This window comes from Pan paniscus, chromosome 4 (assembly GCF_029289425.2).
Source record: "Pan paniscus chromosome 4, NHGRI_mPanPan1-v2.0_pri, whole genome shotgun sequence".
NCBI lineage: Eukaryota > Metazoa > Chordata > Mammalia > Primates > Hominidae > Pan > Pan paniscus.
In genome coordinates, this window is record NC_073253.2 from 47,349,998 (window position 1) to 47,357,735 (window position 7,738).

The window sequence follows — 7,738 nt, forward strand, 5'->3', positions numbered from 1 at the left end:
TAATAGATGCCAAAAATGTAGTGTGATCAAAATAGGTATTGTTTAGGACCAACTCCCCAGTATCACCACCATATTTACTCCTCCATCAGGCTTCCCCTTGGCAAAAAAATGGCACCACTACATACCCAGTTGTTTGCCTAAATACCACTCTTCCCCACATCCCATATCCAATCCATCAGCCACTTCCACTGTCTCTACCTTCATAATGTATCTCTATTCAAACTCCTTCTCTTCACCTCCATTATTATAACCCAAGTCTAAGACACTATTATCTCCCTCTGGATTATAGCAATCATCTCCTAACTGGCCAACTGCCCATAGTCTACTTGCCATTTAGTAACCAGATTGGTCTTCAAAGCACAAATCATATCATATCTTTTCCCTTGCTTACAACTCTTCCATTGGTAATGGAGGACGTGAAAAGATGATCAACATCATTAGTCGACTATTAAGGAAATGCAAATTCAGTCCACAATGAGATATAGTTGCATACCCACTAGAATGGTTACCATAAATAAGACAGACAACAAAAAATGTTGGTGAGTTGAGAAATGAGAAGCTTCGTACATTCCTGGTAAGAATATAAAATGGTGCAGTCACTTTGGAAAACAGTTTGGCAATGTCTGAAATTCCTATGTAGCCCAGCAATTCCACTTATAGGTATGTATTCAAGAGGAATGAAAGAAAACATGTCCACATAAAGACTTGTACACAACTGTTCATAGCAGCATTCATTATTCACAACAGTCAAAAACTGGAAACAACCTACCTGTTCATCAACAGATAAATGGATAAACAAATTGTGGCATATCCATACAATGGAACACTGTTCAGCAATAAAAAACAGCAGACTACTAACATATCCTACCTAACCTCAAAAACATTATGCCTGGTGAAAGAAGCCAGGCACCAGAGTCCATATATTGTATGATTCTATTTATAGAAATGCCCAGAAAAGACAAATTTAGAGAGGCAGAATGTAGACTAGCAGTTGCATGGAAAAAGGAATAACTGTCAGTGGGCTGAGGGATCTTATTGGAAGAATAAGAATGTTCTAAAACTGATTTATGTTGATGGTTGCTCTCCTGAATTATAATTAATATATAATTATAATTATAAATTAATTAATTCAATTATAAAAATCATTGAATTGCACACTCAAAACAGTTGAATTTTATGATGTAAAAATATACCTTAGTAAAGATGTTTAAGAAAACAAATAAACAAAACTTCTCATTACACTTAGAATAAAACCCGAACCGAAACTCCTTATCATGGCTCACAAAGTTCTACATGATTGGCTTCTTCCTACCTCTTGGACCCTGTCTCCTACCAGCCTTGTCTTTGTTCACTGCGTTCCAGCTACACTGGTCTGTTTCTGTACCCCTTGTACATGCCAAGTTCATTGCTGTCTCAAGGGGTTTGTTCCTCTGCAAGGGTTGCTCTTTCTCCAATCCTCTTATGCCTTCCTCTCAACATTCAGGTCTCAATCCAGAGAATTTCCCCAACTCCACCCACGCTGAAGCAGCAGCCCCTCTCCCACTGTAGCTCAAGTCATCCCCTGTGACTTGACTTACTTTATCTTCTTCATGGCAATCTCCCATATCTGAAGTTATCTTTATGGCTATGTCCTTACATGTTTACCACCCATCTGCCTCTGCTAGCCAATAAATTCCCCATTGAGGGACTTACCTCCCTTTTTAAAAGACGTGTTCAGAACAGCAAGTTGTGACACACAGAAAGTCCTCACTAAGTGAGACAGACTGACTAACTTGCTGCATGTTCTTGAATGTTTTATTTAATCCTCTGAGCCTAAAATTATTCTTCTGTAAAAAAATATATAATGATTATATTTCTTTCTCACCTCATGGGACTGTTTGTGAAGCTTGCATCAGAATTATGTGAAACCTGTCTGTACACAAAGCTAGCTGTTACTACTTTTATGAGAGGATTACTTCGTGATTCCTTTGGACCATCCTTCTGTTTACATATTTCAGGGTCAAAAAACTACTGTCACTGAATGGCTGAGTTGTACACTCTCTGTATGCTGGAATAAGGGAGACATAGTGAGTACAACCAGCTGTTCTATATGGGTATGCAAGGAAACCAGTGCTCTACTGATGCACAGGACAAACAATACCTTTCCTGTCCCCTAGTTGCATAAATGAAGGAAGACGGCATCTAGTCTCTTATAGGAAACCCAGCTATTCTTCTGCTGACAATGATGAATCTTTAGGGAAGTCCATCTGTTTTTTGCCCTTTGCCCTTGCCATGGAAGGGAGGACAAGGATGCAGTACTAGCCACACTTGCTGTGCATGTAAAACCCAAAATTCCAAGTGGAAGAAACTGGACTTCAAAACCAGTTCATTTCACATAAGCCACTAAATGGATATGAGAGGGTAATAGCTTTTCTCTGCCACTTAACTAAGCTGCTAAATCTGAACTTGTTCCTAAATTTTCCTTCCTTCCTTCCTTCCTCCCTCCCTCCCTCCCTTTTCTCCTCCCTCCCTCCCTTTTCTGCTCCCTCCCTCCTGCCCCCCCTTCCCTTCCTTCTTTCCTTCCCTTTCCTCCTTTCCTTCCTCACTCCCTCCCTCCCTCCTTCCTCTCCTCCTTCCTTCCTTCCTCCCTCCTTCCCTTCCTTCTTTCCTTCCCTTTCGTTCCCTTTCCTTCCTTACTTTCTTCCTTCCTCCCTCCCTCCCTTTCCCTCCTTCCGTCCTCTTCCTCTTTCTCTCTCTCTCTTTTATTCTTGCTTTTGTTTTTTAAAATGTGTAATTTTCTTAAATGTTCTCTTGGGAATTATTCTGACAGAAATCCAAATATTTCTTTCTCTCAAACTAAAATACTGTTTCCCAACTGGCTCAATATTTTTAAACTTTAACCCCTTCATAAATTCTTTAATGCAACAAGACTTTCTTGCGCTTAAAACTGTCATTTTCTTGTTGCCCTCTAACTTGAATGTTAGTTTTTCCAGGAACCCAATACTTTTTTCAAAATATTTTTCATAAATTTTTGAAGTGATTCCTTAGTGCCTGTTAGTCTTCAGCGTTTCTGATGAGAATTCTGAAGCCAAACTGATTCTCCTGTTTAAGTAACCTCTTTTTTCTCCTCTCTCTCTAGAAACTTTCTCTTCATCCTTAGTGTCTGATATTTCATCAAGATGTGTCTATTCCAACCTGCTTAGCATTTTGTGGGAACTGTTAATCTGAAAACGTGTCATTGTTCAGCTCTGGGAATTTTTCTTTCTTTTTGTTATTTAGTTTTTATTTCATAATCATAAACTTAATTCAACTCTGCAATCCAGCTAGTCATGGAAGGGAACAAGGAAAAGATGGAACCCAAAGGGAACTACAACAAGAGCACAAAGATTCTAGGATACTGCGAGCAAATGGGGTGGAGGGCTGCTCTCCTGAGCTACAGAAGGAATGGTCTGGTGGTTAAGATAAAACACAAGTCAAATTTATTAGAGTTGTCCACAGTCAGAAATGGTGATCTTCTTGCTGGTCTTTCCATTCCTGGACCCAAGTGCTCCATGGCCTCCAGAATATTTATGCCTTCTTTCGCCTTGCCAAAGACCACATGCGTGCCATCCAACCACCCAGTCTTGGCAGTGCAGATGAAAAACTGGGAGCCGTTTGTGTTGGGTCCAGCATTTGCCAGGGACAAGATGCCAGGACCTGTATGCTTTAGAATGAAGTTCTCATCATCAAATTTCTCCCCGTAGACGGACTTGCCACCAGTGCCATTATGGCGTGTGAAGCCATCACCCTGACATATAAACCCTGGAATAATTCTGTGAAGGCAAGAACACTTATAACCAAATCCTTTCTCTCCAGTGCTCAGAGCACGAAAGTTTTCTGCTGTCTTTGGAAACTTGTCTGCAAACAGCTTGAAGGAGACGCGGCCCAAGGGCTCGCTGTCCACTGGAATGTGGAAGAACACGGTGGGATTCACCATGGCTGAGAGTACAGGGCTCCTGGCGGCTGTGGTTCCGCTGGGAATTTTTCTTATATTATTTCTTTGATTTTTTTTTTTTTGCCCCTGCCATTTTTAGTATTCTCCTATTCTGGAGTTCCTCCTAAAACATTCTCATTCCCTTACTAATATATATTTTTCTACATTATTTGGGCTATGGTTTCCTCTGCGAATGTGAACACATCAGCTTTGCTCTTTCAGGGCTTCTTCAAATTTTCTGATATGCTAATGACACAATATTTCCTCTTTTCCAGAGCTGACTCTTGTGTGTGTGTGTGTTTTAAGTTGTTTCTTGGGATCAGAGTTCTTAGATAACTTTAGCGTACATCATGGGGCTTGTTAAAACACAACTGCCCAGCCTCTCCATAGAGTTTCTGATCCAATATGTGTAAGGTAAGCATTTCTGATCAGTTCCAAGGTGCTGCTGATGCTGCTGGTTCAGAGACCATTCTGAGATGACCACTGATCATCTCTGCCACATCCTCTGTATCTCAGCCTTGTATAGTTTTGTACATGTTAAGTAGATGTTTATTTGCCAATTGGCTCACTTAATGCAGAAGTTTCCCAAAGATCTCAGACAGTCTGATAACTCTAAAATAAGATTTCAGAAAGCAAGCCAGTCATCAGACATTCAGCATTGCTCATTTTGATAAATGGAAACTAGATCATTTTATTATCATTCTGAAATTGTATATAAAAATACACTTTGCAGTTTGGAGAGAAGATAAGTCAGAACTAATTTCTGTTCTCACTGTACCAATTACTGACTATCTGTCTAACCATTACATTTCAGCTAAAATATAAATTTGGGGAAGATGTGGCATAGACTGCTTACTCAATCTCTGCACAAAATTATCTATGTGAGAGGTTTTCTCCTTGGGTCACTTCAGCATTATACAATTTTGTTTTAGTTCCATCTGTGTTGCAGCAAAGCTGAAAATCTAAAAGATCATTTAAAATTACATGTGATAAAAAGATCCTTATTAATTCAAATATTTGCAATGGGAAACAGCCAATTAATGTGATTTAGTATTTCAGAAATAAGCCAAAAATTGTGCTATCCTATGTGTGATGCAGAATCTAATTTTTGGCACAATATAGATGCTTTGAAATGTCTTAAATCATGATGGAAAATTTTAGGAAAGTAAATGCTAAGTGTGACCCTGCTAGGGACTTGCTAGCTATACCTGGGAAAGTCACTTGCTTTCTATTTCCGTTTCTATATTTCTGATATAGGAACAGTACTTTTTCTTGTGCGTAACGTGTTTACTCAGGATGTATTTAATTTTTAAGCAACATACTTCCCCCAAGCTCTTGACTGAAGGGTGCTAGATTCCTCACCAGAACATGTTGTCCCCTTTCATCAAGGGTGCAGCTTCTGAAGGTGTAGGAACCCATGGAGGTAAAGGGAAGGTGTCACCAGTCCAGCTAGCTCACTTTACATCCAATTCCTGAGCCAGTAATGATCACCAGTATCAGAGATAGTCAAGAAATGTCTCTTTGAAAAGATTTAAAATATAATATTCAATGCTGGCCTGAGCCCAATGTTAATAGGAATGAAAACTGATACATCACTTCTGGAAAGCAGTTTGGCAGGAAACATCAAGCTCCATAGAAATTCACTTCCTTTAATTTAGTAATCTCCTTTCTAGGAATCCATTCCCAGGAAATGTCAGAGATACTGACAAATATTTGTATGCACAGAGAGTTGCTGCAGCACTGTCTGTGATAGAGAAAAACAGAAAACATCCTGAGTTAACAATAATAGAAGGAAAGTTAAATAAATAATGGTTCATCAGAATTTCTTCTAAATTAGTTTGGAAGAATATCCCACGATATAGCAAACTGCTCTTACCATAATGTTCAGTATGTTGGGAAACCAATAAAACCATACGATCCTATATTGGAATGTGCTGTGTCAACTTGGTTAAGGTGGAAACTATAGGTCCCAGAGTTCTGTTCCCTATATGGGCTAAAGCTGGCTCAAGAGGAGCTTGTGTGAAATTTAGAGGTGACAAAGTGGCCATTGCTTTCTGCAGGTATTAACAATCAGATGCAGTAAGGACAGACAAAGGAGTGTCTAGTGGGGTCCAGTTCTCCACTCTGTGTCCAGGTCCTCTTGTTTCTAGCCCGCTGACCAACCAACAGTGGTCCCAGGCCCAGCACCAGCTGCCTGCAGATCCCTAGAGCACATAACTACAGAGGCAGCAGCTTTCAACAGACTTCTCCAGAGATGCTCCCTTGGTGGTCTCCGTTTGTGTCTGGATATGTGCATTTGTTTCCTAGGCCTCTTACAACAAATTACCACAAACTTAGTGGCTTAAAACAATGCAAACTTATTTTCTTACAGTTCTGGAGTCCAGATGTCTGAAATCAGTTTCTCTGGGCTAACGGCAAGGTGTCAGCAGGGTTGGTATCTTCTGGAGGCTCTAGGGGAGAATTCATTCCCTTGCTTTTTCTAAGTTGTGGAGGCCACCTGCATGTGTTGGCTCAGGTCCCCACCCTCACGTGGCTCCAGTTGTCATCACATTTCCTACTAGTGTAGTCACATCCTTCTGCCTCCCTCTTATAAGGACGCTTGTTGTCACATTGGACCCACCTGGATAATCCAGGAGGAAACGCTTGGCTTCTCAGATGACTGAAAATGACTGCTCTCTTCCTCCAATTTTCTCGTCTTGGGCCTTTATTTCTCTCCTCCCACAATTGTAAGGCCTAATTCCTATAAGTCCTATAACATAGTAACTCTGCTCCCCCTACTTCATTTTGAACTTTAATTGATAAAAATTCCAATGAGGTATAATAAAATGTACTCTTACACATATTTTTTAAAAACCTGAAAGGATTATATCAATATGTTAACAGCACAAATCTCTGGGTGGTAGGAATATAACTGAAGAGGGGAAGAGGTGGAAGATACAGGAGAGACAGAGGAACCTGAAAGAGCAAGATCCAGAGCATCTGAGATAAAAATGATATATCCCAGAGGAGAGACAATGCAATAGAAGGAAGCAGGAAAGGACAGGTATGGAAGCCGGTGCATTTGCAGGTGTGTGGTAGGAAGTTAAGGGATTTCCTGTTGTGGCTTCTACTTTCACTGTAGGTTGAAAGGTAAGTTCACATGTTAAGATGCAGGAGGAAAGGCTGGGCCTGACATTTGAGGAGAAAGAAGAGCATTTGGTAATGCAGGAGAGAGGTTGCTGACAGGAGGAGGGCCATGATCCTTTGCATGATGTTGAAAGCTAGTCTGAGCAGCACCATTGGCCTAGGCCTGTGACTTTCTCTCAGCACATTTAGTAGCCTGGGTGCAGGAAAGAGAAGGCAGAGTGTAGAGCCATCCAGATTTGGGGTTTTCCAGCCAGGAAAGAAGGGAAGGCCATGGGGCAAGGGAGTTTAGGTCTCCAGTGTAACATATCTCCCAGCTTCTCCAGGATTTAGATGAGGAAATAGAAGCCCAGGGAGTTGAAGTGACTTCCCCAAAGCCACAGGACTGGTGGAGGGCATCACTGGAACTAAACCCAGGTCTCCTGTCCAAAAAGCAGGGCTGCTCTGCTACAGCAGACTGTGGGGTTGCTCAAAGAGTGGTCTCCTTACCAAGTCAGAATCAACTGGAGCAGGGGAGGGTACCTTCTGTTAAAATGCAGATTCCTAGGCCCTGGCCCAGCTTTCCTGATTCAGAGACACAGGACGAGTGGCCCAGGAGTTTAATAAGCATCTCCAGTGATTCTGAAGCACACTAGGGTTTAAGAGCTGGAATAGGGCAGAGTG

The 7,738-nt window shown here is 41.1% G+C and overlaps 1 pseudogene; it reads right to left on the reverse strand.

Annotated features, from left to right (window-relative positions):
* Positions 1–2,659: 2,659 nt before the first annotated feature.
* LOC117980162 (peptidyl-prolyl cis-trans isomerase A-like) lies at positions 2,660–4,891 on the reverse strand (annotated as a pseudogene).
* Positions 4,892–7,738: the final 2,847 nt, after the last annotated feature.